This window comes from Halichoerus grypus, chromosome 3 (assembly GCF_964656455.1).
Source record: "Halichoerus grypus chromosome 3, mHalGry1.hap1.1, whole genome shotgun sequence".
In the NCBI taxonomy this organism is placed as follows: domain Eukaryota; kingdom Metazoa; phylum Chordata; class Mammalia; order Carnivora; family Phocidae; genus Halichoerus; species Halichoerus grypus.
The window spans coordinates 131,043,625-131,070,569 of NC_135714.1; the positions used below are offsets into that span (position 1 = coordinate 131,043,625).

Here is a 26,945-nt window from a genome sequence, read left to right on the forward strand (position 1 = left end):
TGGAAAGCTTTGTGCGTGTGATATATAGCTGGGCCATCAGGCTACAACTCTCCAACTTATGATGGAGAGGACTAACACTGCTTAAGCACTAACTGGATATCAGGGACTATTCTAAGTGCTTTATGTTTACGAGCTAGTGAACACTCCAAGATAGGTACTCTTCTATTTTCTCTTTCTTTCTTTCTTTCTTTCTTTCTTTCTTTCTTTCTTTCTTTCTTTCTTTTAAAGATTTTATTTATTTATTTGACAGAGATTGAGAGACAGAGAGCGCACAAGCAGGGGGGAGTGGCAGGCAGAGGGAGAGGGAGAAGCAGACCCCCTGCTGAGCAATGAGCCTGATGTGGGGCTCGATCCGAGGACCCTGGGATCATGACCCAAGCCCAAGGCAGATGCCTAACCGATTGAGCCACTCAGCCACCCCTATTTTCCTTTTTTTAAAGATTTATTTATTTACTTGAGAGAGAGAGAGCAAGCAGGGGGAGGGGCAGAGGGAGAGAGAAACTCAAGCAGACTCTGAGCTGAGCGCAGAGCCAGACGTGGAGCTTGACCTCACGACCCTAAGATCATGACCTGAGCCAAAACCAAGAGTTAGATGCATGACCAACTGAGCCACCCAGGTGCCCTTTTAGTCTCTTTTCTCAAATGATGAAACTGACGCTCAGAGAGTTAAGAAAGTTGTCAAGGTCATACAGCTGGTCAGGGACAGGTTGGCATTCGGGCTTCTTAATCCCTATGCCATCCCCTGAGGGGTGCTTCATATTCTTTTGTATGGATGCACAAGAGGGTATGCATTCATTCCCCTATTTCTGGTCATTTAACGTCTTTCCAAAATTCTTTCTGTTATAAATAATGTTGCGATGAATGGTTTTGTAATAATAACTAAGTTCTTAACAAATGTTAAACCACTATGTGACAGGCACTGTTTCAAGTTCTTTATGCAACTCTTTGTAACAACCTACTATTATTACATTTAACAGATGAGGAAACCGAGGCACAGAGCAGTTGGTGAAATATTTTGTCCCAGATCGCACAGTTAGGAGTCACAGAGCATCCCAGAGCTACTGCCCTAATGATGCTGTCTGGACAAATATCCATGATCACACCTCTGATATTGCCTTGAGAAAAAATTTTAAGCTGGAATTACTAGAGCTTAACATACAAACATTTTTAAGGATCTGGATACATATCCTTAAACTACTTTCCAATAACACTGGATGGTTATGCTAATTTGTGTTCCCATGAGCACCCTGCAATTGATTAAGGAATCTAAGTTAGATAAGGCCCTGGTAAATGGAGATGTCCCTCTAGCCCCTGGGCAATGTATTCATAAAACTTTTTAGCTTTTGTGGACTGATCTAGGCACTTACTATCATTAATAATAGTTAGAAAAAATATATCTAGCTCAAAACTACACTTGGAAACGGGCATCTGTGGTGCTGGTAATGTTCTATTTCTTGATCTGGCTGGTGTTTACCTGTTGTGGTTCCTTTGTGATAATTCATTGAGCTGTTGCTTTAGGACTTGTGCACTTTCCTGTTCGTAATTTATACTTATTAAAAGTTTATTTTATTTTAAGATTTTACTTATTTATTTGACAGAGAGAGAGAGGGAGAGAGCATGAGCCAGGGGCAGAGGCAGAAGCAGACTCCCCGCTGAGCAGGGAGCCCAATGCGGGGCTCAATCCAGGAACTCTGTGATCATGACCTGAGCGAGCCGAAGGCAGACGCTTAACTGACTGAGCCACCCAGGCGCCCCTAAAAGTTTATTTTAAAAAAGAAATCTGTGTATCAGATATACATATGTTGGGTATTAGGCACAATACATTGAAATTTATCTTAAAGAATAAGAAAATGACTCAATTGTCACCATATTTTCTCCTCACGTTGGATAAAAGGAAATTTTGAAAGAAACATTTTCATGGTTTCTTTTTTTTAATCTCTAATGCAAGAATTGAAAAGACATTGAATTACAACAGTTCTGAAAAGTAGGGTTCTCAAAAAGCCCTTTGCCTGTTTTTATGGTTTTTGTTTTGTCCAAGTAAGATTTTTTTGTTTGAAACTTCAAAAGTATGACATGTATTTAACATATGCAGAGTTTATGATGAGTGAGTTTTTGGCAAGGACCTGAGAACAAATATTAAGACCCCAGAGAGAATTGTTCTGTTTCTGTCTTGGCTTTCTAACGTGTTCTTCCTTAATACTTGGATTTGAAGTCATGTGTGGTTCTGTGATCTGGCCCGATGCCCCGATTGAGTAATGTCCCTGGAGACTCAGGAACATCTTTCCATGGCTAATGCATCAGCTCAAGAAGATCAATATATCATCAAGAAAACATTATAAGAGAGTATGCTCTTACTCTCATGGAAGCCAGTGGCAATTTCCTTGTCAGATTCCTTTTGAAATATTATTTTAGTGCTTATTTCCCTTTGCTGTTTTTATATTTGATCTAAAATTAATTGTTTAGCCCCATTCAGTTTCTCAGTCCCTGGACTCCAGTTTTAATTTTTATCAGTTTTTATTCCTTTGCCACAGGGGATTTAAAAAGATGCAGAATAAGAGAGTATCTTGTGCCTTTTATGACAAGACAAAAGGAGACATGTTTCCCAATTCTTCCCTTATTTACACCCCCCAAATGGTCTCACCATGAGATTCTGTGAGTTCTTTGCTTCGGTTACTAATATCCCTTTGTTTAGACTGACTTTCTTCCATTTCTACCTAACATCTTACCATTACCTCTGTATTAGTCAGCTCAGGCTGCCATAACAACATAACAGCCCGGGTGGTTTAAACGACAGAAACTTATTTTCTTAGAGTTCTGAAGGCTGGAAGTCTAAGATCTAGCTACCTGCATGATCAGGTTCTGGTGAGGAATTCAGTCCGGGTTCGAAGATAGTGGTTGTGTCCTCACATGGCCTTTTACTGTGCTCAGAAGTGGAGAGAGAGAGAGCTCTGTGTCCCTTCCTCTTCTTTAAAGATACTAATCCTATTGGATCAGGATCCCATCCTTATGACTTCATTTAACCTTGATTATTTCCCCAAGGACCCTATCTCCAAATATCCTGACGTGGGAGTTAGGGATTCAATGTATGAGTTTGGCCAACGCCCCTGGGGGGCGGTGTAGGAGGACACAATTCGGTCTGTAATATTACCACAGCCAATACAATTAAAATTAAAGTTTGTTTTCCCTTTCAAAGTGGCTCTCTTTCCCCTAGTGTTTCTGTTAAATGACATTTAATTTTTTAGTTTGTAAAATATTTTTTGATTTCTGCTAACTGTATTCTGAGAATCCAGACATAAAGAAGACATAGACCCTACTCAAGTAGACTCTTCAAGGAGTTTATAAAGTAATGAAGTAGATGAATGGCATGCACAAATAACCAGAACATTTGGGATGTTGGAAATACTCTCAATGGACTACAGTGTGCTACGGGATTCAGAGGAAGAGATTGCCCTCACCCAAGGGCCACTCTTTGAGCTTCAGAATCAGCGACAGGCAGCATTCGGTCTAGGGAACATGTAGGAAAGGCCACACCAGGCTCAGCAGGAACAGACGCCATGAAGGCAGGAAGGTATAGTTCATTTGAAACTTGGGAAATCAAGAGAGGAACACTGTGGAGTTTAATCTTATGTCATAGGGGGAGCTTAGGTTCTAAAATCAGTGCTTAAAAAGAGAGGCTTAGTGACTAAATGGCCCTTGACAATCTGGACCTATTGTCCCAATAGCACCAGTTTCTCCTTCACTGTTGCAAGAGAGCACGGTTTCTTTGAGCACTGGATGAAGTAGTTGGCTATGTTTAGGGGCTGTCTTGGGGGTGCGTGGGGAGGAAGGAGAGTTGGGGGAGAGGGAGGGAGACAGAAGAAGATGAATGAATGAGATCACACTTAACATGGCAGATGCTCACAGAACGATAACCATGGGAGAGCCAAGGTTGACTAAGAGAACTACAGATTCTCTCCAACTCCCCCACCCAAAATGGACAAAGAACATGAACTGGAAACTTAAAGGAAATATTAATGGAAATGATCATATTTAAAATGTTCCACATCACTAGTGATCAAATAAATACAAATTTTCACAGTTTTATTTTTAATTGAAGTATAGGTGACATCTAATATTATATTAACGAATAAATACAAAATTAAAAAACAATGATTTACCATTTTCTCCTTATCAGATTAGCAAATATTTTAAAGTAACACTGTTGGTGAAGGTGCATATCTCAATTTCCATACATTGCTAATGGGAATGTAAATCTGTATAACCTTTCAAGAAAGTAATTGTGCAATGTCTTACTCTCTTGAGAGCCCTAGAAATGTTAATACACCTTGACTTGATAATTCCACTTACAGGAGTCTATCTTGAAAATATAGAGATGTGGACAAAGATTTCTGTTTAGCAGTTTCATTGAAGTTTTATTTATAATAATTGGAAGTTTAGAAATAATCTAAATGTGAACACTCTGGAAACTGGTTGTATAAATGATATATAAGTTAATGGCATATTCTTAGTTGTTTAAAAACGTGTTTTCTAATAATTTTACTGATATAAAATGAATATCATAGCATATTTTTTATCTTATTTTTTAATTTTTTTTAAAAGATTTTATTTTTAAGTAATCACCACACCCAATGTTGGGGCTCAAAACTACAATCTCAAAATCAAGGGTCACATGCTCTACTGACTGAACCAGCCAGGCACCCTTGCAGGGTATGTTTTTTAAAAACAGGTTCCAGGGGCATGTGGGTGGCTCAGTTGTTTGGGCATCTGCCTTTAGCTCAGGTCGTGATCCTTGGGGTCTGGGATTGAGCCCTGCATGGGGCTCCTTGCTCAGCGGGGAGCCTGCTTCTCCTTCTTCCTCTGCCTGCCACTCCCCCTGTTTGTGCTTTCTCTCTCGCTGTCAAATAAATACATAAAATCTTAAAAAAAAAAAAAGGTTTCAAATTATATATATAATAAAAATATGCACAGGAAAAAAAAGACAATAGATGGTAATGTCATTTACTAATTCTATTCATATTCATATACATATTCAAATATGTACTAAGCATACTGTATGTCTTGCAATTTATTTATCTGTAGGTAATAGATCTATAGATAGATTTTTGTTTTATTCTTTTTTTTAAGATTTTATTTATTTATTTGAGAGAGAGCACGAGTAGGGGGGAGGGGTAGAAGGAGAGGGAGAAGCAGACTCCCCGCTGAGCAGGGAGCCTGTCAGGGGACTCGATCCCAGGACCCTGAGATCATGACCTGAGCCGAAGGCAGATGCTTAACTGATTGGGAGCCCTCCAGGCACCCCTGTTTTATTCTCTATACTTTTCTGGGTTTTCCAAAATTTCTAGAGCATCTAATTGCTTTTTATGTGAAATATGCATTTTAATAAATCCATTTCATCTCTTAGGGCCCAAGCCCACCCTTCCATAAAGTTCTGGTTACTGTAGTAGAAAAGTGATCCCTCACTTTTCTGTGACTTTCAAATCCCTTTTATCACATATGGTCTTGAATTAGAGCCATATGTACATGTGACTTTCTTTGCAACTAGTGTGGGAGCTCCTGGGAAACAGGGATCAGGCTTAGAGGTCCCAAGTTTGTAAGCAAAGCCTAGCTCTCCCTCCCCACCTTTTCCATAAAGGCTCTCCTGCTATTTGAAAAAGTGCATGAGTTCTTCCCGTGAATCCTCAAAACAGTTTTTTATGCCTCTTTAATTGTACTTTAGGTTATAGTTAATTATATTTGTTTTGCCCCCTCTACTCATCATCCAACTCCTTATTACAGGAAATGAACCTGTTCCTTTTTATGCCCAGAGAGGGGCCTTGCATTAAAGTGTGTGCTCAGTAAACATCGGTTGGATTTATGACTGAATGAACCCAGGCCCTTTCCAGCTATTTCAAACAGGTGCCTTTCAGTTAGCCTCGAGTCTGAAGAGTTTAAGGTTGCTGTACAGGTCCAGGGACAAGGGGTCGGGGGTGCGGGCGGGATAAGAGAGCCTACAAAAACTAAGCAGACTCAAAGCACTGAGCAGTGCCAGTCATGAAGCCTCATCCACCAGAAAAATCTGCCAGGAAATGGGTCCACCTTGACTCATGATGCCCCAAATAATAGTCTTTGCTCCTCTCTGGGTCCTGAGAACTTTCTCTGGGAAGCTTTACCTTTTTTCACCATTTCACAAACTCCTAGAGATTAATTCCCAAAAGAATTCCATTCTTCCAGTCATAAATTGAACACCGTAGATTTGTCCTACACCCAAATTTAGGCCCTAATCCTCCAAACGTGCCATTAAGAGAAGAGTTTAAAATCAGATTTTATAAACGTTTTAGAATACAAAAATAAGGAAGTAAGTCACAAGATTTGGTTCAATTTGACACGTTGGGCTCCAAGTTTTTGCAAAGCCTTGTCCTGGGCACTGTGGATGGTGTAAAGATTAAATAGGACATTGATCTCATTCATAAGACCCCACATGGTGATGGTGGTGTAACAGAGGGAAGGGAGGGGTGGAGTGGGAGAGGTCTGGAGAGAAGGAGAACATTGCACATGATTTCCAAGGTTCTGGGTCAGCACTGGATAGAGGTGGGAATAGTTGGGAGGCCTGCTGGTAGCTATAATTATGTTGGTGGTGGCCATTGATACTTTGGGTCTGTGCCCCGGAAATGTAAGATGTGGATGGGTGGGATTCAGATAGAATAAGAAAAGCTCTGGGGCTCCTGGATGGCACAGTTGGTTGAGTATCTGACTCTTGGTTTCAGCTCAGGTCGTGATCTTAGAGTCATGAGATGGAGCCCCGCATCGTGCTCAGCTCTCAGTGTGGAGTCTGTTTGATATTCTCTCTCCCTCTCCCTCTGACCCTCTGCCCCCTCCATAAATAACTACATCTTTAAAAAAAAAAAAAAAGAATAAGAAAAGCTCTAGGAAAAAAAACCCCAAAATTCTAAGGCAATATTGGATAGAAAATGTGAAATGAGACATTGTTATAGAAAATAAAATAGTAAAGGATTGTATTTAATACAACTCAGTGCATCTGCCAGTGTTCTTAGCTACTGACAACAGGAACTACTCTAGTTAGTTTGACCATAAAATGAATTTATTAAAAAACATAAGGACACTACCAAGAAAGTGAAAGGACAACCTACAGAATAAGAGAAAATATTTTCAAATCATATATCTGAAAAGGGATTTGTATCCAGAATATAAAAGTTCAATAATAAAAGGTAAATTTTAAAAGACAATTAAAAATGGGGAAAGAGAGGTGCCTGGGTGGCTCAGTTGGTTAAGCGTCTGCCTTCAGTTCAGGTCATGATCCCAGGGTCCTGGGATCGAGTCCCGCATCGGGCTCCCTGCTCAGCAGGGAAGTATGCTTCTCTCTCTCCCTCTGCCTGCCGCTCTGCCTACTTGTGCTCTCTCTGTCAAATAAATAAATAAAATATTTTTTTAAAAAATGGGGAAAGAATGATGGTTGCACAACATTGTGAATGTACTTCATGTCACTGAACTGCACACATAAAAATGGTTAAAATGGTAAATTCTGGGTTATGTATATTTAACTACAATTTTAAAAATTATTTTTTTTAAATGTGCAAAAGATTTCTGGGGCACCTGGGAGACTCAGTCAGTTGAGGATCCGACTCCTGATTTCAACTCAGGTCATGATCTCAGGGTCCTGGGATCGATCTCCGGTGTCGGGCTCCCTGCTCAAAGGGGAGTCTGCTTCTCTCTCTCTCCCTCCCTCCCTTTCTGCTCCTCCCCACTCATGCACACGCACATGCGCTCTCTCTCTCTCTAAAATAAATAAATCTTTTTTTTTTTTTAAGATTTTATTCATTTGAGACACAGATACTGAGAGAGAGCATGCGCAGGGGGAGAGGGAGAGGGAGAAGCAGACTCCCAGCTGAGCCAAGAACCCTACATAGGGCTTGATCCCAGGACCTGGAGATCATGACCTGACCCAAAGGTCTTATCGCTTAACCATCTGAGACACCCTGGCACCCTTAAATAAATCTTTAAAATAAAATAGAATGTGCAAAAGATTTCAATGGACATTTCTTCAAAGAAGATATGCAAATGGCCGATAAGCACATGAAAAGATACTCAACATTATTAGTCATTGGGGAAATGCCAATCTAAACCACAATCAATACCACTTCACACCCACTAGGAAATCGGAACCCTCATACATTGCTAGCGGTAATGTGAAATGATGTAACTGATTTGGAAAATAGTCTGGCAGTTCCTCAAAATTTTAAGCACAGAATTATCCTATGACCCAGCAACTCTACTCTTAGGTATACCAAGAGAAATGAAAATACATGTGCGAACAAAAAATTGTACTCATATGTTCATAGCAGCCTTATTCACACTAGCTAAAGAGTGGAAACAATCCACATGTCCATCAACTGATGAATGGGTAAACAAAATGTGATCTACTCATACAATGGAATATTATTTGCCAATAAAAAGGAATGAAGTACTGGAACGTGTTGCAGTATGGATAATCCTTGGAGAATATTTGCTAAGTGAAAGAAGCAAAACACAAAAGGCCACAAATTATAAGATTCCATGTATATAAAATATCCAGAATAAGCAAATCCTTAGAGATAGAAAGTGGATTAGTGGTCACCAGGGGCTGAGAGGACGGGGGAATGGGGAGTGACCACTATTGTGTATGAGATTTCTTTCTGGGATGATGATAATGTTCTGGAATTAGATAGTGGTGATGGTTGCACAGCTTTGTGAATATACTAAAAACCACTGAATTGTACTCTTAAATAGATCAATTTTATAGTATGTGAATTTTATCTAAATAAAACTATTCTATTCAAAAAGAAGTATATTGGGGCGCCTGGGTGGCTCAGTCGGTTAAGGGTCTGCCTTTGGCTCAGGTCATGATCCCAGAGTCCTGGGATTGAGCCCCACGTCGGTTCCCTACTCAGTGGGAAGCCTGCTTCTCTTCCTCTGCTCATGCTGTCTCCTGCTATCTCTCTCTCTCAAATAAATAAATAAAAACTTTAAAAAAAATAAATGAAAAAGAAGAATATTAAGTGGCTCAGAGAATCTCCAAGAAATCTAGAGAATCAAGCTCGGAGGCTACTCAGCTGAGAGTAATGCCTAAATTATATACCAGATGGTTCCAGAATGAGCCCTAGTTCTGCTCCTCTGAACATGGCCACCACAGACCCTCTGTTGGATCTTCACCCTGTTGTGCCCTTAGGGTCCATATCTCTCTGCCAGGTTCTACCATCAGACAGAAGATGGCTTCTCTGGGGTCTGTCTTCTCCTATTGCCTTCATCCCAACGGAAGTCTAATGTCTATCCATCCGACTGCCAGAGTCCACATCACAGTTTCAAGCCCTACCTCCAAGGGAGGATGAGAAAGCAGGTTGTGGTGTGGGAGGCGAGACTCAAACAAATGTCCGCTACCCCACACTTCTCTCAATGGGTTTGCCTGGACAATGGTTTTAAAGTCATAAAATGTTGGAATTAAGTGGGCCCTTTGAAGTTCATCTACTAGTCTGCCTATTTGGTCCAATGACTGCAACTATCCAAAGACAATGGGCAAATTCTAGCTTTATCTTTCCTGGCTTTTTAAGTGTTTGGCAGTGTTAATCACTCTTTTTAAAAACATGTGTCTTCCCTGTGTGGGGGTCACCCCTTATGTACCTTTCTAATCGGTTTTCTTTCAGTTTCCATCCAGAGCTGCTCTCTTTGCCCACTTAAAGCTGATGTTTCTCCTCATCGACATGTTCAATCCTGCTCCGAATAACTCAGTCCAAATTGTGTGAATGTCGTGGGTTAAATTGTGTTCCCCTGAAATTCGTAGGTTGAAGTCCTAACCATCACTACCTCAGAATGTTACCTTATATGGAAACAAGGTAATTTCCAGATAGGAAATAAAAATAAGGACAGATGTAATTAGTTAAAATGAGATCACACTGGAGTAGGGTGGGCCCCTAATCCAGTATGACTGGTGTCCTGACAGAAAGGGGAAATGTGGACACCCTCACTCAGGGAGAGTACCATGTGAAGATTGCAGTTAGGATGCCACAAGCCAAGAAACTACCAGAAGTGAGGAAAGAGTCCTGGAACAGATCCTTGCCTGGCACTGTCGGAGGGAGCATGGTCCTGCTGACACCCTGGTCTTGGATATCTGGCCTCCAGAAGCGTGAGGGAATATATTTCTTTCTTTTTTTTAAAAAAGATTTTATTTATTTATTTGACACAGAGAGAGTGAGCACAAGTTGGCAGAGCGGCAGGCAGAGGGAGAGGGAGAAGCAGGCTCCCCGCTGAGCAGGAAGCCTGATGCAGGGCTCGATCCCAGGACCCCGGGGATCACGACCTGAGCCGAAGGCAGACATCCAACTGACTGAGCCACCCAGGTGCCCTGAGGGAGTACATTTCCGTTCTTGAAGCCACTCAGTTTGTGGCACTCTGTTATGGCAGCCTAGCAAACGAAGTGAATTATTTTCTGCTCCTGTATTTACCATGTATGTAAAGGTGGGCAACTCTCTAATTTGCATTGCTAGCCCATAACACCCAAACTGCCTTACAGATCCATGGGGCTGTCCTGCCTGCTGGGATATTTGCATTTGGATATCTTACAAAAGCCATACACTCAACTTGTCTAAACGCAACTCATCCTTTCTCCAGTCCCACTTGCTCTCTTCATTTCTCTGTCTTGGCAGATAGTACTCTCCATCCACCCCAGTGCACATGCGTGTCAGAACCTGGGTGAAAGCTTCCAGCTCCACTCCCCTCCTTGTTCCCAGGCACGACATCCTACAGGTTTCGCCTCTCTCACATCTTTGGAGTCTTTCCCATCCATCCCCACTCACCTCCACCCCCTTCCTAGGCTGTCTTCCTTCCATATGCCTTCTTCAGTAATCTGTCTGAAACACAAGGGTTCCCACAGCTTCCAAAAGCCCAATCCCAGAACTTAGCAGATGAGACCTTCGTGGTCTGACTCCATAACCACATCTCTCACCTCTGTTCCTCTCACCTGTCTTCTGCAGCCGTACAGAAGTTCAGATATTCCCCCTGCCTCTCTCTCTCCATTCTGCCTGATGCCTGCTCAGTCTTCAAAACTCAAATGCAGCCTCCTGTGGGAAGCCTTCCTTGATTTCCAGCATGATTGAAAACCTGCTTCTATGTTCCCTTAACCCTCTGGGCATACACTCTATCATAGCAATTTCTCCAGGCGCGGAAATTGTTGGTCTCCTCCTCTCACCCCCTCCTCCCCCATATAAGGCGCTTTGGAGTAGAGACTGCAGGCTTTTTCCAATTTTCTATTCTCAGCCTAGTGCCTGGCACATGGGAGGCACTCATAACTGTTTCTAGAAGGAAGCAAGGAAGTCAGGGGTGAGGAGTGGGGGGAGACTTCCTACCCCAACCTATTTTACAGAATAAACAATAAGTCCCCAAGAGGCAGTAATTTCTCATTTTCAGGGCTGATTGTGTCGTAGTTGACTCATTGTCAGAACTGACTGAAGTAAACACCGAGATTTTTTCCTGTCTCCCATTCAGGAATCATGATTGCTTTCAGTAGCATAAACTGTCCTGTAATGGACGCTGGCCCTTTTCAGTTCTCTCAGCCTCATCAAACTAAAGTCATTTCCCCCGCAGGGACAGAGTTTGCATTTGTGTTTACAGGACCGGCAGGGAGGACGCGCTTGCCGGACTAGACCTACAAACCGAGCCAACCCCCCTTCTCGGCCCCCCTGGGCTGCGATTGGCCCTTCCCCGGAGGCTGGGCGCAAGAGCCTTTAGTCATCGCACTGGGAAATCTTTCTGGAACTGGGCACCAACTTGCGTGTTGTTTTCCGGCTCTTTGTGCGGGGATTAGCGGCCGTGCGGGCTTTGGGAATGCTGCGAGGGCCGGGCAACACGTAATCCAGGATTTGCCTCTGCCTCGCGGCTTATGGAAAACAGATGTCTCTCCGCTCTGCGCCTCGGCACGGGATGGAAATGACCAACCAGAGAGCCTTTTGGAACCGGGGACACCGAGCTAAGGGCCTCCAGAATCCAGCGGGGAGGCAGCTTTCCGCCCCCTCGTCCGTTTCTGCCACTTCAGCCCAGCTCTCGGACCACAGCAGGCGGTGAAGCCGCTCCAGCTCCAGACACGGCTCCGGGAGGAGGGGGCGCGGACGGGCGCGCCTGCCGAGGTCGCCTGCCGCCGCCAGGGCCGCGCGCGAGCCAACCCCGGCCCTGGGTGGGGGGGGCCGCCACCCGACCGGAGGCGGAGCCGCCGCCCGCCGCCTCCCGCCAGCGCGCCAGTTCTCCGCCGAGCGAGTCGCCCGCGGGCAGTAAGTCAGCGCCGGGGCTGGGGCGGCGCGGCCCGGTCCATCTGGAGCCTTCCGCTCCGGACCAGGTCCGGGCGGACTGCGGTGTGGGCAGCCTGCCGCGAATCCGCTTCCGGATCCTGCCAGCGGTGCTGCGATGCCAGGCTGGAGCCCGCGCCGGTGGGGACGCTGTCAGCCCGGGCTGCGGAAGTGCTAAGGCTTCTCGCGGCGTCGCACTCAGGCCCGGGCTGGCCGAGGTCCCCCCAACCCCCTCCTTCCGCGGGGGACCGGGCCCCTCTGCCCTGCCTGCAGTATATGTGCACAGCTTCGGAAGTAAAACGGTTAACGTCATTTTGCACCGAGGGCGGGGAGAATGGATATTCTGCGATCTTAAAAGCAGTTGCTTTAATGATTTTTTAAAAAGATGGGTTTCCTCTCCCTCTCTCTCTTAAATTTCGGTCGTTTTGCAAAACGAACTACTCAAATAGATTTCCTTCCTATTAGCTTCCACGCAGCTCAAGTTCATGCTACAGTTCTAGTTTATTAGAGGAGGGAGATGTGGATTTTTGAGGGTTTGCAGAGCTCTTTTTGATGGATATGATTTATTTTGAAAATGCATGCCCCGTGTTGAAAACCCCATGTTGCTGACAAATTGGGGTGGGGAGAAAGGTTTGTCGCATGAAACGCCTGTCAGATCCAAAGCATTCTAGGAACCCCAAATTTGTTCCCACCTGTAATCCAACCCCATAGAGCAACTGGTAGCATTTTTACCCCTCCACTCCCCCAGGAAATCACCAGCCTTAAATTATGAAACAGAGACAGCTTTAGATTCAAATGCTTTTTACATAGCCTAAAGTCCTTAGAGTTCCAGACATCCAAAGATTAAGTTAGCCCTTAGGGAAAGAGGCGTTGTTGTTCTTGTGGCCTATGCAATGCTTTTTTCACTAAACAATTTTTGACCTATCAAAATGGAGATTAATTTTTTCATCAATATTTTTAGAATGTGGTTATGGGATTGACCCACGATAACTTGTATTTCCCGGTTCCTTTACCAGGGAGGGGAGGAAGGACTGTGCCTGGGTCACTACCTCCTGGACCTACTTGACCTCTAGTTGCAGATTTCCACTTGATTTCATCCTTGGCAGATGTAGTACCTGCCCTTCAGCTGAAAGAGACAAAAGAGCAGGAAAGATTCAGAACACTTTGACTATCACAACCTCCACCAATGAGGCAAAGAATTTGAATTCTTTATGACGCACATTAGATTTCCTTCCTCTGCAAATTCAGGTACATTTAGCAATCAAGGATCAATTTATTTTTTTTTATTTTTTTATTTTTTTTTAAGATTTTATTTATTTATTTATTTGACAGAGAGAGAGAAACAGCATGAGAGGGGATAGGGTCAGAGGGAGAAGCAGGCTCCCCACCGAGCAGGGAGCCCGATGCGGGACTCGATCCCAGGACTCCGGGATCATGACCTGAGCCGAAGGCAGTCGCTTAACCAACTGAGCCACCCAGGCGCCCATCAAGGATCAATTTAAAACAACAAAAAACTCTCTGCCTTCCTCCTCCCTTAAGGTAGATAGGGATTTGGCTGAGTTGGGCAAGGCTACATACATTAATGAAATGTCTTCACGGTGAGATAATTCAGTCATATTCTGGACTAGGTAGAGGGTTAACGCCACACCTCCTCACTCACCCTCGTATGTGCACACTCTTCCCTGTGCTCTCGCTTGTCTTTCTACCCTTTTCTACACTATCCCTCTTAGGTACATACATGACTCTATTTTGGATCATGGAATCTAGGATATCATTACCTTTTAGTGTCAAGGTTTGTTTAGATGACAGTGTTCCTTATCCGTATTCTCAGATTTCCCCAAATCCTGCCTTTATTTTCCTGGAAAATTCTATGTCTATTAAATCCTCCATTGGAAGTTCCACCGTATTGTTCAGAAGTAAACATGGCATCTACATCTTGAATTGTTTTTCTTGCATTATCATTTTAATGCTGTCTTCCATGGTTTCCTCATTGCCTGGTCAGCTTGTTATTTCTGCTTCATATTGGAACACAAGTGGAAGGAACTTCTCATAAGACACGGAATATGAATGGGGTAGGGAGTCTTCCTGAGGATTAACAGCATAGACTCTGACCTTTTCTTTGGTCTGCCCTTGGGTTGAATTCTGTCCTTTGAATTTCTGTCCACCGACTACACTAGAAAGAGCTGGATATTTACCTCGGGGCTCAGGAGTGATCTGTTTATTTGGCCTTTTCAGAGCAGCTGTAATTCACTACTCTCCAAGTGCTGCTTGGTGAGAATTTGCCTGTTCAGGGGAAATAAACCAATCGGGTAATACAGTAATGCCCAAGGAATCTTTGAAAATGCTATCCTGAAATCCTGGGGTGATAACATTATCAGAATTTTCTCCTCTCGCCACTCCACTAAAAATGATACTGCTCGCTTCACCCCAAATCTATTTTGGGTTATAAATTCCCTAAAGACAATTTTTAGCTTAATTTGTTCAGTCCCTAAAAGTTTATGCCGGCAGGTACTGGGAAGACGCTTTTGATGCTGCAGCTAATGAGGCGGGTAGGAACAATGACTGCTTTCTTTTGGGTTTCGTGAGGTTATACTCCTGGATGTCTGTTTGAGAAGCCTCCCTGAGACTGTTATCTTAAAGGCCTTGAGTCAAGGGGCGCCGGGGTGGCTCAGTTGCTGAAGTGTCGGACTCTTAGTTTCAGGTCAGGCCATGATCTCAGCTAAGATCGAGCTCCACTCTCAGCATGGATTCTGCTTGAGATTCTCTCTCCCTCTGCCTTCACTCATGCTCTCTCAAAATAAATAAATAAAATCTTAAAAAAAAAAAAAAGAAAAAAGCCTTGAGTCAAGGCTGAGGTACTGTCATACTCTGTTATCAACATTATTTTTTGTGCCCTTATATATTAGAACTTGAGACTGACCTGCTAGTTGGAAAGTCTAAATAAGCTCCTGCAAGTCTGTGAGTTTAGTTCATTATTTTCCCTGGAAGAGAATAGTAGGTCTTTGATATGGATATAATTTGGTCTTAGCGTTAGAAGAACTGACAAGTGCAACCTCTGAGATAAGCAAGTAGAGGGGAAAGGAAGGGGAGGAAATCTCCCCTAGATTTCCTCCCCCCTCAAACCTCTCAATCCAGAAACCTAAAGTACAAAGAGATTGATGCCTGAAGGCTAAAACCCACACAAAGCTGCCAAACCACCCACCAAAACAGCACGAACCACTGTGTGACAGCCACTCACTTTTATGTGTTTTTGGAGAATTTAGTGGAAATTGAACCTCAGAAACTGAGCTTTCGTAGGCAAATATTTTGTCATACGAATGCTGGTTCTTTCCTGTGTAAAACTATCATTTTTGCATATCCTGCCTGTGAATCTCATCTTAATCCTTGAACAGAAATATCCCCTCCCTAGAATTTTCACTACATCCTTTTTTTTCTGAACATATTGGATGTCTGGATGCAATTTATGTAGGCAGAAGGGCTGGCCAGGAAGATTAGGATGCGTCCTTGAGGCAAACAAAAACACTGTGTCTGTCAGCATCTTTATTAACTTAGGACAGTTTAGAAGTGCTCAAATAGAAGCTGTGGATACAGGTTTGCTTCTGCCTTAACTGCAGGAAAACGAAGGAACCTAAGAAGTGCAGACTTCTGGAACCAGAGCAGTTTGTAGAAATATGCTGGAGGCAGTTGGAATTCTGAAAGGTGATTAGCCTTTTAAATCACTGTCTCCTTATTGTTAATGATTTCCAAGTTTCAGAATGGCTGCTGTTTGAGGGATGTCTTCTTTAGTTTAAATATAGTCACTGATTTAAACCAAAATATCAAGAGAGGCACAAAGTCTTGCTGACTGGCTTATCTCCTGTTAGGGAAAGGACTAGCACTTTAGGCCTCTCATTACAGACCCTCAGGCATGATTTTGAAGACCAGGAAGTAAACCAACTGGAAAATCTTTTCGATTAAGACTCCTGAAAAGAGAGATCTGACATGAGACCAAAAATGTGAAGGACTAGACCCATTTTTTTTCAGATTATTCTGTCCAATCAGGTAGAAGTAAGGAAAGATGTTTTCAAGCCCAGTCTGTCAGCTAACAGGATTATTGGACGCATACTATGTTTCAAGCCCCCTGCTTTATGATCTGAAAGGTACAACCGAGTAAAAGGCGAACATCTGCCTTGGAAGCAATTTCAAGCCTCGGTGGTAACTTCAGACATTAATGTGCATCCTCCTCCCACTTGTGCACGAGTTCCTCCCCTGGGAAAGCAGGTCCAAGGCTGTGGGAGGACCCTCTTCTATAGTTCAGCTACAACCACTTCCTGACGGAATCATCACAGCCGTTTGACGCGAGATTTGCTTCCGTTGGCAGAGAAAGTTGTGTTCTTGCCTCTTTCAACACAACCTATGTGAAGTGACACTTGCTACATAATCCCAAGAGCCCTATTCGATGCATGCCTCTGTTCCCAGAATGTTTCTTCCCTCGCCACCAAGCAGTTCAGCAGGGACCAGGCTAGCACCCAAATGACCCACGATGGGGGCATTCCTGGAGGGTAAATGATAGATATCCTTGAACCTCGCCTAAGAACATGAGATCAGGTCCCTTTAATCATGAAAATAACCTCTCAGACTAAACAAAGACAGAACTGTCTCTTTTGCTAACCACATGTGATTTATTTAAATTAGTGTTACACATTCAGTAATGGTGTCAGAGCTAGATTATAAAACTGCCTAAAAGAATGAGTTTTCGGGGCTCCTGGGTGGCTCAGTTGGTTAAGCGTCTGCCTTCAGCTCAGGTCATGATCCCAGGGTCCTGGGATCGAGCCCCGCATCGGGCGCCCTGCTCGGCGGAGAGCCTGCTTCTCCCTCTCCCTCTTTCTGCCTCTCTGCCTACTTATGCTCTCTCTATATCTCTGTTAAATAAATAAATAAAAATCTTTAAAAAAAAAAAAAAAGAATGAGTTTTCTGGGCCTTTGCATAGGGATAGAACAAGGCATTAGCCACATTGAATGGGATTTGCATCTTGTTAGCTTGCCTGTTCGTCCTTGACTACCGGACACAATGGGGGTGTGCACGTCTATCTTTGTAGCCGGGCAGTCTGTCGTACAGCAGATGATTCTGCTGGGAATTAAAATAGTGAACTAGAAGCATGAGGAGTGGGGAGGAGGGGGAGAAAAGAGGTAGGAACTTGAGGATACTCAAAAGAAGAGGCGCTTGGGGTCAGTCTGATACCGCCCCCCCCCCCACTTTTTTGCTGTGCTTTTCATCTCCATAACTTAATTATTTTACAACTGGAAGTCTTTTTGTAATTCAAAATCAGTGGTACAGTTGGCCTAAGCCACAGCACAGACGACCTCGGTGCATAGTAATCTCCGCAGTGTTGGCAAGTGAATGGCCTCCGTGCAGCATTGGACCAGCCGGCTCCCCTTGATCGTTCAGCCTATGTTCACTGCACTTACTCCGTGCATTGGATTCTGTTAGGAAAGGCAAAATAATGGCCATTTTAGTCAAAGGAGGAGATTAGAAAAGTGAAGTTCTTATGAAATGTTAGCTTTTCTTGGCTACCCCCTTATTTAGCGTGGCCAATCAGAGGTCACCCCAAGGAAAGTGGATAAAAAGGTATTCAAATGGGCTGGATGTTTGTGTCTTGATTGCTGCAGAAAACAAATGCTGTTTTCTGCAGCAATCAAAATAGGGGCCTTTTGTTTCTAAATCTCAGCCAATAATGAAGCCGCTGATCAAAACCAAATTTAGTAGTATGTGGTCTCCAGATTCCTGGTACCTTTAAAAAGAATTCTTTACAAAGCTCTTTCCATTTTAGAGAAACAATGAATGCTTCATCAGTCTGATGGGCCACACACTCTACAACAAATGAGCCTTAAATAGGAAATCCTCTCTTTTGCCCCACCCAGGTCACACGGAAGCCACACAGTCATGTTGCATGATGGGGTGATGTGACAGGTGCCATTTGCTTAGAGGAAGGATGAGCAGAGGCTAATTGCACTCCTGTAGCTATTTTTCCCTATTTTTGGCTATTAAGTAGCAATTACCCTTGGAGTGTCCTTCATCCCTTTCCTCCTCAAACCTCTCAATCCAGAAACCTAAAGTACAAAGAGATTGATGCCTGAAGGCTAAAACCCATACAAAGCTGCCAAACCACCCACCAAAACAACATGAAAAAATTTAGAAGCCTGGAAAGGGAAGAGGTGGGAGTGAAGGGTGTGGGGGCCCTATGCAAAGTGCCCCTTTTCCTTGTGACATTTACTCCAATATCTTCACTTCAGCTACAGATCCCACAGAAGAATGTATGTTTTATTCATTTTTAACACAATTTCATTGAGAGAAAAAAAAAAACAGGTTTCTCAGGGATTTCCTCGACAAGGATTTTACTTGTGCTCCACATACATTGTTTTGCTTCAACAAAGATCTGAATTTTTAATAAGCATCTATCACAGACCAAATTCATCCTACTTTCTAAAAAGTCTTTACATATCAGGAGCGGGAAATGTTTAAGAATTTGCTTTGAATAGTTAAAGCAGTTTCTGTCCTAGGAGGAAGGCAGATTTATTGGGTTACGAAATTCTTAATTCCATCTGCATGGGAGCTGGTTTTCATTTGTAATGCAGTACAAAATATTCTTGGCATGTTTGGGGCTTATTTCACACAGGATGCTCCATACTAGAACTAAATCTAGATAGAACTACATTTCTTTTCCTAGCTTTTTTTTTTTTCTAAGCCATTTTCTCTTCACCAAGTCCCTTGGATAAATGCACTTACCAAAGTGCTGCCAGATCTGTCTATGACTAGGATGGTCTTCAATCTTCATTATTCAGCCATTCCGCCAGTATCTGTTGATGGGTGGTCAGGGGGGCACAGGAGTTCACCAGCAGACCAGAGGGTGGGAGTCGTTCCAGGTGGAGACACTCAGACCTCCAGCTTGTGTCCTAGATCTATTTTCTTTTCTTTTTTTAATATTTTATTTATTTATTTGAAAGAGTGAGAGAGAGAGAGAGAGAGCACATGAGGGGGGGTGGGGGGGGAGGGGCAGAGGGAGAAGCAGACTCCCCGCTGAGCAAGGAGCCCAATGTCGGGATCCTGAGATCATGACCTGAGCCGAGGGCAGATGCCCAACTGACTGAGCCACCCAGGCGCGCGCCCCCCCCTTACCCGCCCCCCCCACCCCCGCCTATTTTCCAGTTCCTAGAGATCCAGGGCTCAGCTTTCTGGATTTTACACATAATCCCTGCTATAATACTTACGTTTTTACTATGCATGCTGTATTTGGTGTCTGCAACCTAAGAATGATCACTTGATTCACTTGAAATCATTGACCTGTGTATAAAGTTCGTAGGACAAATACCGAAGGTGAAGTAAAAGAAGAAGTTGCTGGAACCCCTTTAAAGTAGAAACATTTAAATTTTTTTTTTAAGATTATTTATTTATTTATTTGACAGAGAGAGACACAGTGAGAGAGGGAACACAAGCAGGGGGAGTGGGAGAGGGAGAAGCAGGCTTCCCGCGGGAACAGGGAGCCCGATGCGGGGCTCGATCCCAGGATCCTGGGATCATGACCTGAGCCGAAGGCAGATGCTTAACGACTGAGCCACCCAGGCACCCCGAAACATTTAAATTTAAAAACAACAACAACAACAAGAAGTCTAAATTCATATGGCTGGTTTTGTAGGGAAGGTTTGGGGGTTTTATTTTTATCTTTATTCTTCTGACAAGATTTTATTTAAATTCAAGATAGTTAACATATAGTGCAGTATTCGTTTCAGGAGTAGAATTCAGTGATTCATCACTTCATATCACACCCAGTACTCATCACAAGTGCCCTCCTTAATGTACATCACTCACTTAGCCCACCCTCCACCCACCTCCTCTCCAGCAACCCTCAGTTTGTTCTCTATAGTCTCTTATGGTGTGCCTCCCTCTCTGTTTGTTGTTTGTTTGTTTATTATGTTCAGTTAGCCACTGTATAGTACATAATTAGTCCTTGATGCAGTGTTCAACCATTCATTAGTTATGTATACACCCAGTGCTAATCACAGCACGTGCCCTCCTCAATACCTATCACCCTATTACCCCTCCCCTTACCCCCCTTCCCTCTGAAACCCCAGATTGTTTCTCGGGGTCCATAGTCTCTCATGGTTCATCTCCCTCTCTGATTTCTCCCCCTTTGGATTTCCCTCCCTTCCCTATGGTCCTCCATGCTATTGCTTATGTTCCACATATGAGTGAAACCATATGATAATTGTCTTTCTCAGTTTGACTTACTTCACTTAGCATAATCCCCTCCAGTTCCATCCATGCCAATGCAAATGGTGGGTATTCATCGTTTCTGATGGCTGAATAATATTCCATCGTATATATGTAGGTTTGGGGGTTTTAGGATGTGAATACTAACCAAATACTTGGAGTCTGTATACTACTAAATCTCATCCTCATTGGAAATTGGAGTAACGGTTTGGCTCCTCCCTGTTTCAATATGCTCATGGAATGAACCATATTGGAATTCTAAATTGACAGAGATTGACTTGCTTTTTGTATTGCAGGCAGATGTAGCAATTCTTGGTTAACTTTCAGTCTTAAAACCGGTAGAATACAATTGCAAAAGCAAAACAAAACATTAAACTCTTGAATTAGGCATAATGTATTATCTTGTGGATTTATTGCACCAGAGCTGATTATGACAGAGCCTGTCTTTTATTTCTTCCAAAAGTCTGGGATCCTGCATGCCTTAGGTAAACTGAGGTGACTGTATGCTATCTATCTTTTATTTATGAAGATAACCCCGCTGACCCACCAGGATGTGCTTTGCAGCTTTCTCCATCCTTCTGCTCACTCTGTATTAGTCAGGAAAATTATTGGTCCCTGTAGCATGAATCTAGAAGAAGAACCAGCTCGCTTGGCTCACGTGCATGATTTCATCAGCACAGCAGCTAACTAGCTGAGCTAAGTTGGCACTGAGATGATAATAATGATTTAATCTCATATTTGACCACATTTTTACCTTTTTAAAAAATTTTTTATTGTTATGTTAATCACCATACATTACATCATTAGTTTTTGATGTAGTGTTCCGTGATTCATTGTTTGTGCATAACACCCACTGCTCCATGCAGAACGTGCCCTCTTTAATACCCATCACCAGGCTAACCCATCCTCCCAACCCCCTCCCCTCTAGAACCCTCAGTTTGTTTTTCAGAGTCCATCGTCTCTCATGGTTCATCTCCCCCTCTGATTTCCCCCCCCTTCATTCTTCCCCTCCTGCTATCTTCTTCTTCTTTTTGTTTTTCTTAACATATATTGCATTATTTGTTTCAGAGGTACAGATCTGTGATTCAACAGTCTTGCACAATTCACAGCGCTCACCATAGCACATACCCTCCCCAATGTCTATCACCCAGCCACCCCATCCCTCCCACCCCACCCCCCACTCCAGCAACCCTCAGTTTGTTTCCTGAGATTAAGAATTCCTCATATCAGTGAGGTCATATGATAAATGTCTTTCTCTGATTGACTTATTTCGCTCACCATAATACCCTCCAGTTCCAACCATGTCGTTGCAAATGGCAAGATTTCATTCCTTTTGATGGCTGCATAATATTCCATTGTATATATATATATATATATATATATATATATATATATATATATACCACATCTTCTTTATCCATTCATCTGTTGATGGACACCTTGGCTCTTTCCACAGTTTGGCTATTGTGGACATTGCTGCTATAAACATCGGGGTGCACGTACCCCTTCGGATCCCTACATTTGTATCTTTGGGGTAAATACCCAGTAGTGCAATGGCTGGATCGTATGGTAGCTCTATTTTCAACTTTTTGAGGAACCTCCATACTGTTTTCCAGAGTGGTTGCACCAGCTTGCATTCCCACCAACAGTGTAGGAGGGTTCCCCTTTCTCCGCATCCCCCCCAACATCTGTCGTTTCCTGACTTGTTAATTTTAGCTATTCTGACTGGTGCGAGGTGGTACCTCATTGAGGTTTTGATTTGGATTTCCCTGATGCTGAGTGATGTTGAGCACTTTTTCATGTGTCTGTTGGCCATTTGGATGTCTTCTTTGGAAAAATGTCTGTTCATGTCTTCTGCCCATGTCTTCTGCCCATTTCTTGATTGGATTCTTTGTTCTTTGGGTGTTGAGTTTGATAAGTTCTTTATAGATTTTGGATACTAGCCCTTTATCTGATATGTTATTTGCAAATCTCTTCTCCCATTCTGTCGGTTGTCTTTTGGTTTTGTTGACTGTTTCCTTTGCTGTGCAAAAGCTTTTTATCTTGATGAAGTCCTAATAGTTTATTTTTGCCCTTGCTTCCCTTGCCTTTGGCGATGTTTCTAGGAAGAAGTTGCTGCGGCTGAGGTCGAAGAGGTTGCTGCCTGTGTTCTCCTCTAGGATTTTGATGGACTCCTGTCTCACATTGAGGTCTTTCATCCATTTTGAGTCTATTTTTGTGCGTGGTGTAAGGAAATGGTCCAGTTTCATTCTTCTGCATGTGGCTGTCCAATTTTCCCACCACCATTTGTTGAAGAGACTGTCTTTTTTCCATTGGACATTCTTTCCTGCTTTGTCAAAGATGAGTTGACCATAGAGTTGAGGGCCCATTTCTGGGCTCTCTGTTCTGTTCCATTGATCTATGTGTCTGTTTTTGTGCCAGTACCATACTGTCTTGATGATGACAGCTTTGTAATTGAGCTTGAAGTCCGGAATTGTGATGCCGCCAGCTTTGCTTTTCTTTTTCAACATTCCTCTGGCTATTTGGGGTCTTTTCTGGTTCCATACAAATTTTAGGATTATTTGTTCCATTTCTTTGAAAAAAGTGCATGGTATTTTGATGGGGGTTGCATTGAATGTGCAGATTGCTCTAGGTAGCATTGACATCTTCACAATATTTGTTCTTCCAATCCATGAGCATGGAACGTTTTTCATTTCTTTGTGTCTTCTTCAATTTCTTTCATGAGTACTTTATAGTTTTCTGAGTACAGATCCTTTGCCTCTTTGGTTAGATTTATTCCTAGGTATCTTATGGTTTTGGGTGCAATTGTAAATGGGATCGACTCCTTAATTTCTCTTTCTTCTGTCTTGTTGTTGGTGTATAGGAATGCCACTGATTTCTGTGCATTGATTTTATATCCTGCCACTTTACTGAATTCCTGTATGAGTTCTAGCAGTTTTGGGGTGGAGTCTTTTGGGTTTTCCACATAAAGTATCATATCATCTGCCAAGTGTGAGAGTTTGACTTCTTCTTTGCCAATTTGGATGCCTTCTTTTTCTTTTTGTTGTCTGATTGCTGTGGCTAGGACTTCTAATACTATGTTGAATAGCAGTGGTGATAGTGGACATCCCTGCCATGTTCCTGACCTTAGGGAGGAAGCTCTCAGTTTTTCCGCATTGAGAATGATATTCGCTATAGGTTTTTCATAGATGGCTTTTATGATATTGAGGTATGTACCCTCTATCCCTATACTCTGAAGAGTTTTGATCAAGAAAGGATGCTGTACTTTGTCAAATGCTTTTTCTGCATCTATTGAGAGGATCATATGATTCTTGTTCTTTCTTTTGTTAATGTATTGTATCACGTTGATTGATTTGCGGATGTTGAACCAACCTTGCAGCCCAGGGATAAATCCCACTTGGTCGTGGTGAATAATCCTTTTAATGTACTGTTGGATCCTATTGGCTAGTATTTTGGTGAGAATTTTTGCATCCATGTTCATCAGGGATATTGGTCTGTAATTCTCCTTTTTGATGGGGTCTTTGTCTGGTTTTGGGATCAAGGTAATGGTGGCCTCATAAAATGAGTTTGGAAGTTTTCCTTCCATTTCTATTTTTTGGAACAGTTTCAGAAGAATAGGTATTAATTCTTCTTTAAATGTTTGGTAGAATTCCCCTGGGAAGCCATCTGGCCCTGGGCTTTTGTTTTTTGGGAGATTTTTGATGACTGCTTCAATTTCCTTAGTGGTTATAGGTCTATTCAGGTTTTCTATTTCTTCCTGGTTCAGTTTTGGTAGTTGATACATCTTTAGGAATGCATCCATTTCTTCCAGGTTATCTAATTTGCTGGCATAGAGTTGCTCATAATATGTTTTTATAATTGTTTGTATTTCGTTGGTGTTGGTTGTGATCTCTCCTCTTTCATTCATGATTTTGTTGATTTGGGTCATTTCTCTTTTCTTTTTGATAAGTCTGGCCAGGGGTTTATCAATCTTAATTCTTTCAAAGAACCAGCTCCTAGTTTCGTTGATCTGTTCTACTGTTCTTCTGGTTTCTATTTCATTGATTTCTGCTCTGATCTTTATTATTTCTCTTCTCCTGCTGGGTTTAGGCTTTATTTGCTGTTCTTCCTCCAGCTCCTTTAGGTGTAGGGTTAGGTTGTGTGCTTGAGACCTTTCTTGTTTCTTGAGAAAGGCTTGTATTGCTATATACTTTCCTCTTAGGACTGCCTTTGCTGCATCCCAAAGATTTTGAACAGTTGTGTTTTCATTTTCATTGGTTTCCGTGAATTTTTTTAATTCTTCTTTAATTTCCTGGTTGGCCCATTCACTCTTTAGTAGGATGCTCTTTAGCCTCCATGTATTTGAGTTTTTCCCAACTTTCCTCTTGTGATTGAGTTCTAGTTTCAAAGCATTGTGATCTGAAAATAGGCAGGGAATGATCCCAATCTTTTGGTACCGGTTGAGACCTGATTTATGACCTAAGATGTGATAGATTCTGGAGAATGTTCCATGGGCACTAGAGAAGACTGTGTATTCTGTTGCTTTGGGATGGAATGTTCTGAATATGTCTGTGAAGTCCATTTGGTCCAGTGTGTCATTTAAAGTCTTTATTTCCTTGTTGATCTTTTGCTTAGATGATCTGTCCATTTCAGTGAGGGGGGTGTTAAAGTCCCCCACTATTATTGTATTGTTGTCAATGTGTTTCTTTGCTTTTGTTATTAATTGGCTTATATAATTGGCTGCTCCCATGTTAGGGGCATAGATATTTACAATTGTTAGATCTTCTTGTTGGATAGACCCTTTAAGTAGGATATAGTGTCCTTCCTCATCTCTTATTACAGTCTTTCGTTTAAAATCTAATTTGTCTGATATAAGGATTGCCACCCCAGCTTTCTTTTGGTGTCCATTAACATGGTAAATGGTTTTCCGCTCCCTCACTTTCAATCTGGGGGTGTCTTTGGGTCTAAAATGAGTCTCTTGCAGACAGCATATGGATGGGTCTTGTTTTTTAGTCCAATCTGATAGCCTGTGTCTTTTGATTGGGGCATTTAGCCCATTTACATTCAGGGTAACTATTGAAAGATATGAATTTAGTGCCATTGTATTGCCTGTAAGGTGACTGTTACTGTATATTGTCTGTGTTCCTTTCTGGCCTATGTTACTTTTAGGCTCTCTCTTTGCTTAGAGGACCCCTTTCAATATTTCTTGTAGGGCTGGTTTCATGTTTGCCAATTCCTTTAGTTTTTGTTTGTCCTGGAAGCTTTTTATCTCTCCTTCTACTTTCAATGACAGCCTAGCTGGATATAGTATTCTTGGCTGCATATTTTTCTCATTTAGTGCTCTGAATATATCATGCCAGTCCTTTCTGGCCTGCCAGGTCTCTGTGGATAGGTCTGTTGCCAATCTAATGTTTCTACCATTGTAGGTTACAGATCTCTTGTCCTGAGCTGCTTTCAGGATTTTCTCTTTGTCTCTGAGACTCGTAAGTTTTACGATTAGATGTCGGGGTGTTGACCTATTTTTATTGATTTTGAGAGGGGTTCTCTGTGCTTCCTGGATTTTGATGCCTGTTTCCTTCCCCAAATTAGGGAAGTTCTCTACTATAATTTGCTCCAATATACCTTCTGCCCCTCTCTCTCTTTCTTCTTCTTCTGGAATCCCACTTATTCTAATGTTGTTTCGTCTTATGGTATCGCTAATCTCTCGAATTCTGCCCTCGTGATCCAGTAGTTGTTTATCTCTCTTTTTCTCAGCTTCTTTATTCTCCATCATTTGGTCTTCTATATCACTGATTCTCTCTTCTGCCTCATTTATCCTAGCAGTTAGCGCCCCCATTTTTGATTGCCCCTCATTAATAGCCTTTTTGATTTCGACTTGGTTAGATTTTAGTTCTTTTATTTCTCCAGAAAGGGTTTCTCTAATAACTTCCATGCTTTTTTCAAGCCCAGCTAGTATCTTTAAAGTGATGATTCTGAACTCTAGATTCGACATCATACTAATGTCCATATTGAGTAGGTCCCTGGCAGTCAGTACTACCTCTTGTTCTTTTTGTTGAGGTGATTTTTTCCATCTTGTCATTTTGTCCAGAGGAGAATAGATTAATAAGAGAACAAAATGCTAACAGGGTAACAACGTCCCTAGAAAATATACTCTAAACAAATCAGAAAAGACCTGAAGCTGGGGGAAAAGAAAGGGAAAGAAAGAAAAAAGAAAATGAAAAAGATAAAAACAAACAAAAACAGAACAAAACCAAAAAAAAACAGAATATGATCAAATATGATCAGGCTGGTGCATAGATCAGTGCCACACACTAGATTTTGGGTGTATTTTGGTCTGTGAGAAGAAAGTGCCTCCCAAAATTGTAAAGAAAGAAAAACTTATATACGTACAAAAATAAGGGTTGATATGATGA

At 42.4% G+C, this 26,945-nt stretch overlaps 1 protein-coding gene across 4 annotated transcripts in view; it reads left to right on the top strand.

Annotated features, from left to right (window-relative positions):
• TRIM2 (tripartite motif containing 2) overlaps positions 1-26,945 on the top strand; it is a 172,797-nt gene that overhangs the window by 55,200 nt on the left and 90,652 nt on the right. The window contains exon 1 of one of the 4 annotated variants that reach the window (XM_036103597.2): positions 12,001-12,290. The exons of 2 other annotated variants lie outside the window; for them this stretch is intronic. The gene's annotated coding sequence lies outside the window, so the exon portion shown is untranslated. Of the gene's footprint in view, positions 1-12,000; positions 12,291-26,945 lie in introns of those variants that run through there. One more of the 4 variants, XM_078069326.1, reaches the window with a different exon arrangement.